Consider the following 16,319-nt stretch of genomic DNA (forward strand, 5'->3'; position numbering starts at 1 on the left):
CTCAAAATGACTAGCCAAAATAGATTTACATTTACATCTTAGAAGTACATTATCACTAGAGAATTTTAACTTTATCATTAGCACATAAAGACACTCCCCTTTCTAAGCAAGAAAAACCCTATAATTAGGACATTATATAGAGTTGGAACCATTTTCATCATTGGCCAATTGTGCTGCCATATACAATCATAGAGAATAGCATATAGTTGAAGAGGAAAAGCATGCAACTTGTTGGTTAACAGTTTGTCTCCCTTAATTCTTTGGTTTATACCTTGACTCTTAAATGCCCAATGGCTAGTGGAAAGCAAAGTAGTTAACAACAGAATGGGTCAATGTAGTAATCTATCAAAGACCCTTGAATTGAAAGGTACAACTCCCTTTAGGTGCAAGATTTGCAATGAATTTTGTTTTTTAAGTTTTTGGGGGTATGCTCTTAACCAAAGAGTAGAAGAGGTCAATAACCTGATTGTTCAACACTTCAAACAACCTAGATAGTTTCAGAAATAGTGACTAACTCATGAAATGCAATCTATCCTAACTAGAATGCAAAGATGGCAACATGCAAGACTAGCTACAACAACAAGAGAGTAGAAGAAACGACAAAATGAGCAATTCCTGGATTGCTGAGTTAACTGATATTTGACAATACCCGGATTGTCCCCGTTTCAACTACTTCATTAATCTAATTCCGGTCCTCTCATATAATGAACTAAACTACACATATAAACTACAGTATATAACACAAAGAACAAAATAATGCTTATGTTGAAGAGAGTAAAGCTTACAATCCACTGAATGAAGGAGATAATACCAAGTTTACTTGCAATCATTCAATTTTCAACAACACAGTTATTCCACATATTATACAGTAACTAAATGAACAACAAAATTAAAAGTAGACTTAGAGTCACACATAGTAGTCCTAGCTACAGGGGTTCGCCTACAAATAACTTTGCCGATCTAATTAACTTCTCAAAAAGTTACATATATAGGCTTCTTCAAAATGGCCAATTACATTTGATGATTGCAGTGCAAACCATCTCTGAACATAATAAACTAAAAATAGGACATGATTGAATTATTGTCCGTTACAGAGAACAAGCTTACTGAGAGAATGCCATAAATGGCTACAAAAAGAGAGAGAAGAGAGGGAATGACATATGCCCAGAAGAATGTCAGAGCCTCATGCCTTCCTAGGAGTAACTGCCTTAGCTCTATAAGCCTTCATTGCATCTGTTACTTTGTCTAGCTTCTCAACACCTGGGATGATGATATTGTTAGCTTGAATCATACAGTAGCCACGCATCTCTGTCTACTCATCCACTCTGTCGACATTTGATTGGAACTTCTCCGATGCACACCTTAAGATTGAATCAGCGGATAAAAGCTCCTGGATTTTTGACATCTAGAAATTGAGTGGATCAATAGCTTCATCAACAAATGCTAGGAACATAGGACACATAGGACTTTGTGTGCAGCACTTTCAAGTATTCAAAGAGCTTCTCTATGACCTTTTGCACTAGGTCATGCACATCCTTAAGCTCATTTGCAAGTCTTGCAGAGCTTTCCACTATAAATTCCGAAGATTGTTTCCAATGAAACAATGGCTCTTTACCTATTTTAAGGATCCCATGGGAGATGGCAACATTGGTCTTCATATCGACCACTTCTTGCAATAGTGCCAATTGCTGTGTTAGTCTATCTATTGCATTTTGCATGGTAATTTGATGGCTCGAAGCTGCCTCCCTTAACTTGTGAGCATATAACAGTAGACTTCCCAAATTCTCAATGAGTGGGGGAACTTGTGCCTTCATCTGATCAACCCATGCTTAGCTAATTTGTCTAAATTGTCTTTCTTGTTGTAGCTTCATAAGCAAGTTCTTATTCTCTTCTACATTTGGGTCAAATGCACTAGCTGAAGTGCTTCAAAGTGCAGATCTAATGTAGTCCATTAACTCTTTGTTTGAGGCCTTGAGCACCTCTTTCTCCACTCTCAACTCTTCTAGCCCATCCTCAATCTTTTCATTAGTAGACTTCCATATATTTACCATGGAATCATGAACAAGGATACCAAGGTCCACCATTCTGATCTGGAAGTTGTTTTCAGTGAGCTCATGGAAGATGCCCTCCTTTTGAGGCTCTTCTATCTCCATCAACATGTGGCCAATAGAAGGATCAATAGCCAAAGCTGCTACGGACTTTTGCTTCTTTGTCTTCTTCGATGGTGGCTAAGAAGAAGTTGCCTATGTCCTTTAATGGGGTGGCTTCTTCATATCTCTGCTTCTTTCGATCAATGGTTTCCTCCAACCATGAGTTAGTTGAAAGGACATTGGGTGCTGATTGCAGGGCAATAGGATCAAAGAGCTTCCTTGGGACTAGTGGAGTTTGCATGCTCTGAGAAACAGCGGGAAAGGCAGCGACATTGGTTATTGAGAGGGCCAAAGTATCCCCTTGCTGTGATGTATCCTGTTCTTGGCCATCCATGGGGTTGGTGTCACCATCCAAATTGATGACTTGGACAGGGGAGGCAAGCTTAGCTATTGAATTTTCTTGTTCTTGCTCTTTTTCTTTCCCCTTGTCCCCTTCCTTCTCCCCAACTCTTCCCGTATCCAAAAGAGATCCACCTCCATAAGTGGGGCTAATTGGAAGATTTTTCTTCGAGGGTTGGTCTCCTACTTGGCCTATCGACTGAGTTGGGCCCGCAGATTTTGAAGTGGCAGTAGTGGTGGAGGTCGCTGCAGTTGATTGAGCAGCTCCAAAAGTCACCCTAGCAATGGATCCAGTGCTTCCTGTTCTCTTCTTTCTTGCTCAACTCCACTCTACCCACTTGTTCGTCCTCTTGATGATTTTGTGCATCAAAACCTCTATAGTATTGATGACAAGACCCGAAGGCGCAGTAGACATAATGGGAGTGCCTTTAATCTGCTCGTAGGATGAGGGATGCATATAGGAGCCATCATCTAGAAGATCAGAAACATCAATAGAGTCATATAATTTAACTTCATCCATTGTCAAAACTGGGACCAAAACTTCTCTCGGGTTTGATACACATTAAGACATCCAGCCCAAAAATCTTTAATAACGTGTCTGTAGGCATATCCCAACTTCAAATGATCCCTCATGAAGTTCACTGGGTCATATTGAGGCCTGAGTACCTCATAACCAATCAATTTGATTTTACTTTCAAAGCTCTTGACTAGATTCTGAGCATCATATCTAGAGGTACAGGAATAGGGTCCAACCACTATGGGGAAGGAAATCTTGACTATCTTCTTACATTTGAACAAAAGGTGTTCATTTCAAGAATTTGCTGACACAATTCGACAAGAACAACCTTGATTTCTGATTACTTAGGAAGTCTTTTGGGAAATTCGTCAAAAGCACCTATCCGTAGGTAGGAGAAGCTCAGAAATTAGATGAAAGAGCATCCAAACTGGCTTATAGCTGAAATTGCTTCTAGTGAAAATCTTCTCTCAGGGCAGCCTTGAAATTCCTGACACAATCGCATTGTGAAAGCGTTGGTGATTGTTACATACTCCTCATAGCTCCTCTGCATATGAAGGTGAGGGTAGAACTCATACACCTTTGTATTTTCATTGTAGTCTTCAGCTCTGGGAAGACTCGGCCATAGGTGATGCGTAGCCAAGGCATAGATTAAGTATGAAGACATGAAAAACTTCTTGAATCCTCTAGCTGAATTTAACCATTAGGCAAGCTCGTCACATATGATTTCGGCCTAGTCGATTTGCAGACCTTTGGCATAAATGGCTTGCACCAAGAAGAAGTGGTGCTCAATAAATTCCAGAATTTCCTCTTTTCTGTTTTAATCTAAGCAGCAAAGATAGGATGTCTACAATCTCCCTTTTTAAATTGGTTCCGAATAGGGTCTTCAGTATCTTGCTCTTCTTTGAGTGTGGCGTTTGGAACTAGTTCCTTTGCATATCCTCCCTTCTCAAGGTCTTCTTCTTGTTGAACATGGATGTGGAGAAGCCGAAGTCGATGTCACAATATTCCTCCTTTACGGGCATGCCGAATGTAGACTTGTATTAAAGCCTTGTTAATCGAGAGGATAGATTGGTCAGGAAGCAGAATTTTCTCTGTCTCTGGATCATATCTCTCTATGCACTCCCTTACTAGCTCTAGAGCTTATACATCCATGGGAAAACCAGCAACTTCCATCAATCCCCTTTCTTTCAACTTCTGAGTAATTAGGTGGATAGGCTGAGAGTTAAGTCTTCTATAAAGATCACCTAAATCATAAAACTTGAATGATGTATCTATTAAATCTTTTGACTCACTCTCCAGGCCTATAAGCTTATCATAACCTGCAACTCTAATTGCAAAGGATGCGATTCTCGATAAATAGCCGTTTGAAATAGCAAGGAAACAAATTAGAGCTAATTTTGATGAAATAGATGCAGAAATCTGAACGTTGGCGCCATATGAACGAAATTAAGTTCAGCCAACGATCATAACGGCAAAATTTGCAATAAATTTCATGATCAACGGCTATTTAGAACTTTCTGTTTCTATGCACATAAAAACTCATAATCCCAAAAGCCATATTAGTTTACCTAAAGTAAAGTCATCATTAAAAGCCACTTACCGAAACAAGGATTTTAGTTTAGCAGAAAACGCCTTGTTTCCTTCAAAATCCGGAATGAAGATTTATTCAATAACTTACTATGTGCAGGGGAGAGAGCGTAGATCAACTTTTCCGTAAGCCTAGTTTTCCTTTGATTCGGAATCATAGTGCGGGGAATGATCCTTTTAATACCTCGGGCACTTCATTCTTTCATTCTCCGCATTAAGCACTTACCACTTCATTTGCTTTATGTTTGGGTTGCACCTTTATAGCTGACTTTACCAGAAGCATCTATTGGGCATTTTTCGAATAAGATTCGTACATTAAAGTCATTTGGCTTTCTATTTTCCAAGCCTTCAGAGAAGTGGCCTTTTACATTTCTTGGGGACAAAGAACCCCTCTGAAAGAAGCATTTTTTGGAGAGAGGAAAAGTTCACGACATCTTCCCTTTAATCTCGATTTGATGGCTACGAGGCAAGAATTCGAGTGTGGATCTTTCATTACAAGCTCAAAATAATTCCTTTTAGTATCATGCTTGCCCTACTTATGCACAAAGACTTTAGGATTGGGCACCAGCCAAGTTAGCTTTGGAAATAGAATAGAATACCTTCATTTCCATTAGTGAGCAGCTGAAAACCTGCAGACCAAACCTTCATAAAAGTAGATTTTTACCTTTGCAACTTGATTCAAAACCTTCCTGGCCTCGACTTACACTTTTGTAGGCCTTTCCATAATAACACAACCAAGTGTACCGCTTGTTAACACCATCGTGGCTTTGTTCATCGAGTATATACTTGATGAACTTCGCCAAGGGGGAAAACCAACTTGATCATTTAGAATCCACAGGAAATGGAATGCTAGTACAAGATGGCTGTTCAGAAACATTGGAGAACTTAATTCTCATTGGGAAGACACTTGAAGCACATCCCAACCCAACCTAAACCACCTAAAACCCGAATGCATTAAGACAACAAGAAACCCACATGGAGGGATAAGGTAGAGACAAAGTAAAGGATGCCTGGAAAAGATACAAAGTGAGAGCCTTGGGAGTTGATGAGAAGTACATCACCTAAAGACTACTTTGATATGCAAACTTGGACAGAGACTCAATGAATACCAACAATTATAAGGAACAAAGGAAAAACTGAAAGTTTGCAATAGAACTATAGAATGAAAAAGTGTGTGACTACAAACAACTATAGAATGAACCATCTACAACTATAGTATGAAAACATTTGATTGCATAATAATTATCAATTCAGTGGGAGATTATGTAATTATTGTTATGAATTATGTGGGGCCTCATTAAAAATGTGGCACAAGACAAGAAAATATAAAATGGGGAAAATTTTATATTAAAGTAAATGGGTAAGTTGTGTAGTATTTTGGTAGTATCTTGAGATTTTTATCATCAACACTGAATGGAGACCAGTATACTCTCATATAATTATACTAAGAAACATGGGCCCCTACGACTGCTAAAAATGAGAAGAGTACCTCCAATATGATTATGGATTTTGAAATAACTAACTTTTTTTGAAGGGGTAAAAGTTTTTGATCCAAAGATATGAACCAATGAGGTCACAAATGGGAGACCTTATCCGCACTTAACATTCATAAAAAACACCCCAACAAGACGCGAACCTTGATGACAAGCACAATTAAACCTTCACACCATGCCAATACCAGTAAAACAAATAACTATTGATGTGGAATTTGAAACTTTGATTGACTTAGGGATGATAAGTATGAGCCTTGGAATGGCCATTAATTGTTTATATATTATTAACATAAGCCGTAAGAAATTATATAGCCATGATCAAAAGGAGGCCTTTTAAAAGAAATTTTGGCTTATGCCAGCATGGGTAAAATTTGAAAAATTGGACTTGCCTATGTCCTCACAATTAATGATTCTGAAAACAATGCCCATAAAAGTTTGATCCTTAAAACTACTTTTTGAGAATTTTGTACATTCAATTCAATAAACTAGAAGAATGAAGAAAAGCATGTCCAAAAAACCATTTAATTTTGTATAGCCTTTCTCCAAGGGGATGTGATATAATGGTAATAGTGGGCAATTAGAAGATCATAACTAATTGAAATCTCTTTCAACACAAAAAGGTAGTCCATTCATCCAACAAAAATGTGACAGGATCGTCTTGTGTCAATTAAGGGGTACATTTATGTATGACAAATTTCATGTATATAGTCCAAACCAAAGTAATGAGAATCGGAATCGGATCAAAATCTACAAGGGCGAATCGAATCGCGAATTAGCCATGAATCAGAATCAAATTGGTCATGAATCGGAAAATTTAAAAAACCCTTAAAATTTAGAGATATTAAAAATTTAAAACTTATTTCATGCACCCTTATTGAATATAACTTTAACACACTATAACATCATCAAATAGAAGCTGACATACATAAACATGGATCATAAATGATAAATCCATCACATACGTTACACGTAAAATGTAAATTGTAGCTAAAGTAAATAGAAATCATAGGATCATAATGAGTCAAATCATAGAATGTATGTAAGATAAAGATCCATAAGACATCTAAAATGAAGATCCATGAAACATATGTCTATCAGTATTTGTAAACAAAATGAAAAAACAAGGCTCCAGCTCAAGCCTCATCATCATCCTCAAGCTCAACTGCAGACTCGGCCTGAACCTCTGTGTATCCTGTCTGGCTTCTAGAAAGGTGTCTAAGGTAGGTCCTAGAGGATTGTTGAGCCATAGCCCTTGCATGTAAGATGGGCTCATGAACAACATCACTAGGGCTTGTGTCTATGTGTGCATGTGTGCATCTACAAGTGCCTGAACGTGCTCTAGCAATATAATAAAATAATAATAATACAAGATAATATAATATAATTTATGAACTAAATTACATTGTAATATAATCTAATTTATTAATAATGATTATAATGATAAAAATGAATAAATGAATTAAAATAAAGATACACATTATAGCTATTAATCAAACTCAACATAAGAAAAACCACTTAAGGAAATTGGTAAATACATAGCAACTTTGACGGTGATTATTGTAAAAAATATTTAATATCATGAATGATATTAAAAGAGGAAGAGGACCAGAAAATAAAAACCATTACTAGGTGTTGGTACTCAAAATTGAAGCCCTGATTTTGAGTACCATTCAAAAAATCAAGCCCTATAAGTGCTTTTTAATGCATGTTTACCTGGCTATTTGTTTGAGGCCTAAGAGGTGTTTAATGTTTCTAACACCTTACATTCAGTATATCCACTCATCCCATGAAGATAAATTTCCATTCCGAGTCATTTTGTGAAGTTCCGTTTTGAGCAATGTTTAAATTTGCATTTTTGCCTGTGTCAAATAGTGACAGGAGGCATTTTGTTTGCAATTGAATATCTCACACCCAATAATGTTCCATGACTCGCCGCTTTGGGAGTATTTAGTATCCATACCAGAGAGCCTATGTTTCAGATTTCAAATCGATTCGATATGTTTTGACTAGGTTTTGAATCCCTCAAAGTTGGTTGTTTATTGTTGTTGTGCTGATGCAAATTGTTCTGAATTCTGGAAGGCCCTGTTCGACTTGTTATAATTTTGATCCAATTCACCAAAATGAGAAAATTCCTTTTACATTGCATTCTAGAGGTCAGAGACTTGCTATGTTTCAATTTTGAGCTTATGATGAATCCGTTTGATCAGTTTTCAAACGCGATTCCAAAAGCAATTTGTAAAGTTTTACTGGTGTCAATAATTGCAGATTGGTTAGTGCTCCTATTCGGGATGTCATAATTCCAAATCCGCGATAGGTGAGATCGAATGGATTGTACCATTGTATTCTACTTTGAAAATTCTTTAAGTGTGTCAATTTGCAAGTCTTGATGAATCCGTCTGCACACTTTCTCAGGTCCATTCCATTTGCAAAAACTATTTTTTTGCCAATGTTTCCAGTCTACAAATTCTGAGTAGCCCACTTTGACCGCTCACCAAATGCGCCCAGTTATTCGTCATAAGCCCAAATCCCAAATTTATACTCTCCTCGTGACAGTGAACCAACGCCCCAATTTTCGTTTCCTCAAGTGTCAGTTTGCCTTGTTTTCAAGGCCAAATCCGAATGTGTTTTATGGTTTCCTGACATGTTTTCTTGTAGGTAATTCTAAGAAGGCAACTTTGACAGTTAATATCTTTTGACTAAGAATTCGTCATGAGACGAGATTCGACAGAGTACAAGAGTGAGGAACAGAGAATCAACATATCAAATCTCAGAGCCCGATCAGGCGTTTTTGTCAGTTTTTAAAGCCAGTTAAAGGACCTCCTAATGCAAAATTGACAGTTTGTAGATAAGATGTGAAATGAGTTTTAAGGATAATTTCAATGCTCGAATTTGATCCTAATCAGTCCCAGATGATCAGTAAGCCAGGTTGAGAGACTAAGGGTTTTAGTTCGAATTTTTCTTTAGTTGGACCTACTTTGGGACCCGACTAATTGCATCTGATTATGGAGGTATTGATCGGGGAGTAGAGGATGTTTTAAAAGAGTAATGTTATAATATTTTAAGTCATTGAAAATCTTGCAATATACATATAGCATTGTCAATTCATTGAAAATAAGGGACTGTTCACACATTGGGATATAAAAAGAAGAATATAAGTAAATGTTGCATCAATGAATCACAGTTGTGGCAGCTAGTAGGAGAGAGGGAGGAATGATATAAAATTCATATGCAACAATGCCAAGAACTGAAGAGATAGTTAAAATCTCCAGTGAAAAACTAATCACCTTGGATGTTTCTTTGCAATTAATCAATTTTGTTGTTACAATCTCCAATCCAAACACACTCCTCCGCATTGCCTTCCCCATTGCTACTCCCTGTCCATATAATCTAAACGAGCAGTTGTAAAGGAAGTTTGAACTTTGCACGTGAAAATATGTCGAGAGGTCTTCCACAATAAAGACTTAAATTGTTAAGGGACTCTCATGAATTCCAAATCATATCCATGTTTCACTCTTAAGTAAGAATGATATTAAATTCAAAATGGGATTTGTAATATGGAATTCCATAACTTTAGTGTTGCTATCCTTTGTAGTGACTTCCAAACAATCTTAATATCCTGCTTGAGACAACAAAGGTATAAGTAGCCATTGGAAGGGGTGAATGAAATGTACATGAAAGGTTTCTTGACCCAACAGGAATATGGAAAGCTGCGGCAAAAATGGAAGGGAGGCGGCATGCTATTGAGAATGTTGTGGATTGTTACAAGCACCGTAAATTATGTTACCAAGACCATCTTCAGTTTCAATATACTTGTGTCACTTTGGTGGCTAGAGTATTTTTATATTACAAAGACACAGATGCATCCACATTCGAGGAGCACATCCCATGAAGTTCAAATGGAAATCAGCGATTTTGAAGGGAGACGTTGTTAGGAAGAGTCACCATGTGTTTGGCGTTGCTGATTGGTTGTCCCTAGCTTGGAATGTGTTTTCTTCTGGTCCTATTTCCTCACTAGCCGCATGAGCAGGGGGACAAATCTAGTATAGAGTTGCAAGGAGACTTGATCTTTTAAAAAAAAACCAGTTAGAAGCTCTCATAAGAATGAAGATGCGAGGCACATAAGGAAGTGCACGATAGAGGGAGAAAAGGGGCATAGTTCCATAGGAGAGAAAAGAAGGATGCGTTGAGAAGCTATATAAGCCAGAGAATATTTGTAGGATGAAAAGGCGCCATGGTAAGCATGAAGAAGAATCCAGACCAACAATGAGGGAGCAGATTTCTTCAGGAGGATCTGCTTTGCATTAAAGTACTCCATGTTTTTGGAGGTCCCCGTAGCCTCACACCTCCCCGAGCAGCTTTGTCAGAAACAAGGGAGGGGAATGCCCAAGCGGATCTATTCCAAACCTTGTGCATATTTACAAGAGATACCCTTTCTGCCAGTAAGCATAGCACAGGAGGAGGCAGAATCATGGTTCCCTACATGGATAAGCCTATAGTCTTGAATAAACATTTTGTTTAGTCCCACATTGATGCTTTCAAGAAACATTTTAATGTTTAATTATCTCTCATTAAAAGCATAAATTGTCTTTAAGTCGTGCACTTTTATAAGACACAAGGCAAGTCCGTAGAGGGCCCACCTGGCTAGCTCAATGCACAACAAAATTTTGAACGCCTAAAAAGCCAAAAGAATGATGACGTCAACATGACGTGGTGACTTGAGAACGAGTTATGAAATGACAAGTGGCAAGCACCTCCATCCTAGTGCAAGTTACGAGATGCTAACGTGACGCGGTGGACACATGTCGCAAAGGCGCGTCCCTGCATGCACTTTGCAGTAATGCGCCTAGCTGACACATGGTAGTGGGCCCCAATTAGTGGCAAGGTGCCAGGCAATAGTCAGTGGATGACACAGCTCTGACAGAGCAGTCAGGCAACCAATGAAAAGATGCCATGTGGCGGTAACTGTTGAACCAATTGGAGGGTGTCATGTGGCGCTTGGTGGCGGGTGACATGGTAGATGTCAACCAATGGCATGCTGCCATGTGGCACAAAAAGGTCAAACTCAGTTGACCCGAAATTCATAGGTGAGGGAAAAAATCTAAAAAACTAAAAAAAATGATTTTTTAAAGTTTTTCCTCAAAAAAAAGGGTTCAAGTGCATAAATTTTTTAATTGAAATGGATATATCCTAAAGTCTAGACTTCAAGAAACATTAACTTTTTTGCATAAAAATTTAAAAGGCAAGTGCAGACCATAGGGCCATGACAGAGGCATGTTTTTCAAACTAAGATTCTGGGTGTTTTTGGTGAGCATATATAGCAATATTATATATCACCGAAATCAAGAGAGAATGAACTTTCCGTTTATGGAGTTTGTTTTCGCACAAGAAGTCATCTGTTCAGGTTATATGAGGTTTTGTCCCAGATTCTTAGTGTGCAACCATATTCAGGTATCAAAGTTCAGTTTTGATTTCTAGCATGATGATGAACTGAATGTGTAAGAGGCAGTAAAAATGCAATTAGGGTTGAAATTTGTTACCTCCAAGTCAGATGAATCAAGATATTATCAGCATTTCATAATGCATTTTAGGTATTTGAGCAACACAAGGGTTTTTATCATGAGGAAGAGATATTTTGGGTTTGTTACAAAACAATGATGAATATCATATCAGATCTTATAGATAGAAATATGAGAGAGGTTTTACAACTGCAGAGAATGAAAATTCAAGTGGACACATGTCACCTCTAGATCAGATTCGGGACATTCATCTCCTATATCTCTCTCTTTCTGATTCATTGTAGGGGTTGGCAGTTTTTACTGTGAAACCATGTGTGTTCCAATCTTGAGTTTTTCTCAGATTTGTGAGACCAGGGTTCTAGTTTTGATGTGCTTTCATCACTGTAATACCACATTCTTCAGCATATTTCTCTTGTATGAATAGCAGTAGTGAAGATAATATAGCTAGTTTTGATCTACTTAGTGGTTTTGAGAATTGTTTTACATGCATCTGAATGTATAGTTTCAAAGAAATGAATACGAATGAGCAGGAATCTCTTAGTTTCATTATGATTCTCGTCTCCTATCTCTGTAATCTGCAATCTTATGTGGTGTAGGGACAAAGCACTAAGACCCATTTACATCCCCTTAAGGTTGTATGTCTAATATATAGTGCTGTTGGAACAAAGGGCCAAGTAAATGCTTGATGTATTTGACAGGGTTGTTGGTTATTTTGAGAAGGATATTTCATGAGAATGAGGTCTTTATGAACACGATGTCTGATTCACATAGTGATAAGACAGAGCTGATATCTATGTATGGAATGTCACTGGTATCATAGTTGTATGTGTTTAATTTGTGAAATTGCCCAATAGATAAGGCTTGATCAGTTACAGGATCAACTTGTTCTAACTGCTGCATATTTGGGATTTTGCTGAAATCAACATCATTAATCAAATATTTATCCCTTTAATGTTGAAGAACTAAAAAGGATGCCCTCACTTAGCAATTTCTTTGACCATGTTATTAGCTATTCCATGTCTGAGATCTTTGCATAAGTGTTAGAAGATTAAGGGTTTTATCTGCTTTGTCAAGATTCAAGTGTATGTTTTAGCACTAGTACCATATAAATGAATTTGAGGTACACCTGCCTAGGTTTTGCAGAGCCTGAAGTAGAAGAAGGGTCCAGCCTTATAGTTGGCCCAGTGTCTAAAAGGGTATGTTGAAGATGGTAAGTAGCTGCCCCTAGATGCATCTTGTTCTCATCAGGGTAATTTGAAACCGTGTTGTTTCAAAACACCAACATTGGGGACAGAAGACCACAGATGAATGTCATCACAACATAGGATATAACAAGGCCGGACAGTGCTTATAGACATAGCAGTGCATATGAGTAATCAGTACATATGAGTAATCAGTAAACCAATAACCCTGTCAAAGCATTCCTATTAAAAACCAACATAGCGGTTTTGAGTTCCATATATTGACAACATAGTAAATGACAATATAATCCTAAGACTAACATCACAGTCGATGGTCATACAACACTAGATAAAAGATAAACTCTTAACCAATAGCGAAGTTGAATACAGTATTATATCATTTCAGATCCAATACCAAGTTGATAGAAATCGTATATAATCTCTGGTTAAATATTAGACTTGGCAGAAATTACATAGTCTTTGATCATCCAAGCTAGATTGATTACAGATCGGAAACAATTATAACAGTTGGGAAATTATCAAGTCTACCATTTCAGATAGTCAATGGCCAACAGCCAACGTGTCATCTTTACATAGTAATAGTGTTATAGCAGATACAACATAAGACCAGAAGTGCATTATGTTGTAACCTCATAATTATATACTGTCTGAAATACAAGTACTTTGATAAGTCAAGGTATAAACTAACATGAATACCAATTCCTGTACAGCCGTTAGCGGGGAAGCATTACAAGAAATTATAATTGTTTTCCATTGTCTTCTCAATAAACATCCAATTAAGAATAGCAAATGAAATATTATCCAATACAAATCTTAGCGTCCGACCGTAGAGAATCAGGGACATAACAGTGGTATCAGAACATGTCCCTGCTAGCCTATGGGAATAGCGCAACCAAAGAAAAAAATTGTAAATGTGAAATTCAAAAGAGTATGAATGACACGGAAGTTCATTGACAATGTTTGATGCATTCGTACAATTGTTCACGTGCAAGAGTTCCACGATTGAACTATGATTTATATTTCAGAAGTAGAAACTTCTATATCTGCAGATATTACAAATGAAGATGATTATATTGGAGAATATTGGGCACATATGTTATGCTTGAAGTTCTATTCTAAGTTTCCTGTGTTTTGAGTGGGTATCGTGTTTGTCTTGCTGACGATTATCTCCATACCAGTTAAACGATGACTCATATTATTATCATTTTATTATCAAATCTGCAAGGAGGAGGATTTCAGAGATATATATGATCCACGATAGAGAGGAATTGACACTACAGATGATGATTACTGATCAAATAAATTTGAAAGTCTATCGTGAATGGCATGCTGAGTGTTGCTGACATTTTCAATATTCCTTAGCATTCCAAATCCAATGATCAGTCACCATCAAAGAACAAAAACGGTATGCAGAGAAGGCAGATAGGACAACGAATACAGTTCCAAGAAATATAAGATGGATGAGTCATAATGAGATTGGAGATCTTTGAAACTTGTAGCGGCAAAAAGCTTAAAAGGCCGAGACTTTTTATCTTGGGTGTAACCTATGATCATAATGTTTGAGATATTATTTTGTGGGCATTGATATTTGAAGATTTAAGAAAATTTTAAGACTGTATTATGTGTTGGAATGGCATCGAGAGTATTTATTTAGAGCTTGTCTTTTGGGAAATAATCGATATTTCCTTACAATGTGATCAGGATTGAATATTGGCTTATTGTTGATTTTGATGGTTAAAAATGCAATGATAGTAGCAAGCGTTTGCAAGATTGAGCGACTATGTAATCTTTCTAAGACATAGTGGTAGCAGATATTCAGAGAGTTGCCAACTAAAGTTATGCCCAAGGTAATGTATCTCAAGCCCAGCAGCACTGGAAATATATGGGAGTAGCTACGAAAATCAATATTGCAAATAGAACAGGAGATTTAATGGGTGCTACCTAGCTATAGACTGACATCCTCATATATAGATATAATTCAAGGTGGGTCCATCTTAGGTTGTGGAGTTTCAAACAATACAATTGGACTGAAGAAATTACATCCGGAGTTTGTGATATATACGAACCCATTGGTATTTCAGTATAAGGGATCATAGCCTTAAACAGAGGCTCTATGATACCGAGTTATGTGCTGGTCGAGGCTTCTGTCAGAGCAACTGCATGTGTCATAATTCATAGTCTGTCAGTTACAAAAACAAAATATGAGCACATTTGATCCTAATCAGCATACATATAGTAAAAGAAAATTTCAGGAACCAACCACTTAAGCCGAGTCATCATCCTTAATAATAACATGTACGGAAGAAATATAAATAAAAAGAATGATCATCAGCAGAATAAATAAGAAAGATGCAGGCAGGAATCTAAGGTAGAAATGAATCTGAACACAGGTTCACCAATAATGACACATATTTATTCAGCCTACACAACACATATAGTGGGTAAACAAAAGTATTATATCACCACAGTGCCCAAAAAGGATATAAAAACCGATAAGGAAGGAAAAGCTATAATACTTATAGTTTGACTACAGTATAACAAAAGAGATTTATAAATATTACAGAACAAGCAGCTTATGCAGCCAATAACTAAAATCAACATACAGAGCTATCAAAGCATAAATAAGTAAATTCAGTCATTGAAATCTGATATAACCAGATATATATATATATATATATATATATATATATATATATATATATATATATATATATATCAGACCATGATCCTGCCATCCTGCAGGGTAGAAAATATGCAAACATCAAGAGACGGTTACAAAAATGACCATCATGTAATCACGAGAAAAAATGACATCATGATTCAGTTAAGGTCCGATAAAACTCAAAGAAAGACACATATAATGGTGGTGATATCTATTCAAAGCAATAGTAAAAGCATAAGGAACATATCAAGATCATCTAAGAATGATATGTGACAAAATGAATTATTTATAGGATTTAAAAAGAGGGCATTCAAAATGGATATCGTGATTACAAAAGAAAAGGAATCAAGAGACCCAAGAGATTTTGTAGAGGCATTTGTGAATGCCGGTCACAGAGGGCATTCATGATGAATGTTGACCATAGAGGGCATTCTTTACGAAAGTCGGCTACAGAGGGCATGTTGGAATGTCAGCCACAGAGGACATCATGTGAATGTCGGCCATAGAGAGCATTCTTGAGTGTTGGCCATAGAGGGCATCCTTGAATGTCAGCCAAAGAGGACATTGTGTGAATGTCAGCTATAGACGGTAGTCTTGAATGTTGGCTAGAGGGTGTTCTTAGTGAACACTGCCATGCTTGGTAGAGGGCACTCGTAGTGAGTGTCGTCATTGTTGGCAAAGGGTATTCTTAGTGAGCCTCACCATTGTGGCTAGAGGGCATTCCTAGAGAGCGTCACCATGCTTGGCAGAGGACGTTGTTAGTGAGCGTTGCCATTTATGGCAGAGGGCATTCTTATAGAATGTCACCCTTATTGGCAAAGAGTATTTTTGGGAATTCTATATCTTAGAGACT

The 16,319-nt window shown here is 37.3% G+C and overlaps 1 protein-coding gene across 5 annotated transcripts in view; it reads right to left on the reverse strand.

Moving 5' to 3' along the window:
• Window positions 1–16,319, reverse strand: part of LOC149529270 (pentatricopeptide repeat-containing protein At5g67570, chloroplastic-like) — a 280,374-nt gene that overhangs the window by 40,483 nt on the left and 223,572 nt on the right. The window lies entirely within an intron of this gene.

Source organism: Cupressus sempervirens, chromosome 11 (genome assembly GCF_028749045.1).
Source record: "Cupressus sempervirens isolate cs-2001-9-10 chromosome 11, ASM2874904v1, whole genome shotgun sequence".
NCBI classification, from domain to species: Eukaryota; Viridiplantae; Streptophyta; class Pinopsida; order Cupressales; family Cupressaceae; genus Cupressus; species Cupressus sempervirens.